Below are 2,325 nucleotides of genomic sequence, written 5' to 3' on the forward strand. Positions count from 1 at the left end.
CAAACCTGCCAGGCTGGGGCCGATCACCCAGGCATCTGTGGGATTCATTTTACAAAAGAAATGGAGCAAGAGACGTGTCTTTGCTTCTGGGAGAAGCTAAGGTACATCAGCTCTGTAGAGTTGGTCCAGGGAGCTGAATGCTGTTTTCTTCTGTTCCGTGGTTTAAAGGACACGGAAAGCTCCCAAGGTCCTCCCCCCCCCCTCCAATTATATAATTACACTCTTATCTTTTTCTAAAGCACGCCCTTGTGTTTCAACTTCTAGAGCATTTTGAAAAGTATTTAAGATATTTGTTTGTTATGTACAAACCCAAAGCTGCTGATGTTTTTGAATATTCCATCCTTGTATTAACTCTCTCTGTGTACAGATTGCCACAACTAGTGTGTGTGTGTGTGTGTGTGTGTGTGTGCATGTGCTCCCAGTACTTCGTGTTATGTGCATGCTCTGTCACCAAGCAACATGTCACCCTAGTCACATAACTGCTTTGTTGTTGTTTTGAGACAGGGTTTCTCTGTGTAGCCCTGGCTATCCTGGAACTCACTCTGTAGACCAGGCTGGCCCTGAGCTAGCTGAAATCTGCCTGCCTCTGCCTCCCAAGAGCTGGAATTGAAGACCACCATGCCTAGTTGACAACTTCAGTTTGAAAAGCAAGGGAAGACTGGAAAGAAGGCTCAGCAGTTAAGAGCACTGACTGCTCTTCCAGAGGTCCTGAGTTCAAATCCCAGCAACCACATGGTGGCTCACAACCATCTGTAGTGGGATCTGACTCCCTCTTCTGGTGTGTCTGAAGACAGCTACAGTGTACTTGTATAAGTAAAATCAATCAATCTTTAAAAAAAAAGAAAGAAAGAAAGAAAGAAAGAAAGAAAGAAAGAAAGAAAGAAAATAAAGAAGGAAGGAAAGAAAAGAAAAGAAAAGAAAAGAAAAGAAAAGAAAAGAAAAGAAAAGAAAAGAAAAGAAAAGCAAGGTAAATGTTGCCCAAACAACTTTATGAAATTCACTTTAAGGTTACAATAAACATGTTGACTAAGTGCTTTCTTTGCCTGAAAATCAGCTTTTTCAATAAACCACCCTTCCTTGTTGATCAGCAAAGAAAGGGAAAACACAACCATTCTTGTCAAATGAGAAGATAAAGATTTTAAAAACAGCTTTTTTTTTTTTTTTTTTTTTTTTTTTTTTTTTTTTTTTTTTAAGGTTAATAGTTGGTAACAGTGGGACTCTCCCTTGATCTCAGCAGCATCTGAAGGTGTAGTATCGCTTGAAAAATGAGTTTTGTTTTTCTTCCAGGAAATAACTGTAGAGAGAGGAAGCTTGCCAGCAAACATTCCCCGGACTCCAGACTGAGGCTGTGTGTGTGTGTGTGTGTGTGTGTGTGTGTCAATGTGTGAATGTGTGAGTGTGTATGTGTGAATGTGTGTGTGAATATGTGAATGTGTGTGTGCAAATATGTGAATGTATGTGTGTGTGTGTGTGTGTGTGTGTGTGTGTGTATGCTGTGTTCATCTGGTCTGAAAAGATGAGGCAGGTGTTTGTGACAAGCTGTGATAAAGATTGTAGATTATTTGAATCTATTGTGGTTTTCCTCGTTAGAGAAAGTAGAAAGAAAGCAAGCTTGTAAACGCAAGTCTGTATTTAAAGGAAGCACTAGTTGGTTCAACAAGGCATTGAATGAAGTCCCTATTATACAAAGTGCTTGGCAAAGGCTATTTGGCCCCGTGAGTCTTATGAGGCCAGAAGCTGAAATCAACACCCAGAACAGGCTCTGATCATTTACATCTCAGAACTGATCCACGGTGCTGTGGGTTAAACCTGAGGCTCTTGCCTGCAAAGCACATGTGCCACCTCGGAGCTACGTCTTGGGCCTTCGAGTTCTTTGGGACAGAATCTTTATACATACAACAGGCTGGCCTCAAACTTTGGCTCTCTTCCTTTGTTGGCCTGAGAGCTGGAATTATATCAACCCGATATAAAGCATACCACGCTTTTATTGACCTTGGTTGGAATGAAGTTTACCCAGTAATATAAACAGTCAAATGCTAGAACAGCAACAGGTCTCAGGTGACACAGCTAACAGGTTTTGAATGCTTACAGTGGTCAGCATGACCTTCTGGCAAGAGAGGAGGCAGTCTAAAGAGACTGGCTCCTCCCCTTTGCTACCTGTCTATTAAAAATTTCCACCAAGAATCTCATGCTAGGGGAAGGGGAAAGCTAAAGTCACGGTGTAAGCCAGAGCAAGACCTTGCCTCTCAGAGACTTCACATTCTTATTTTTTTTTTTTCTTTTTAATTAGGGCTGGAGAGATGGTTTAGTGTTTAAGAGCATTTG

Source organism: Mus pahari, chromosome 6 (genome assembly GCF_900095145.1).
Source record: "Mus pahari chromosome 6, PAHARI_EIJ_v1.1, whole genome shotgun sequence".
NCBI lineage: Eukaryota > Metazoa > Chordata > Mammalia > Rodentia > Muridae > Mus > Mus pahari.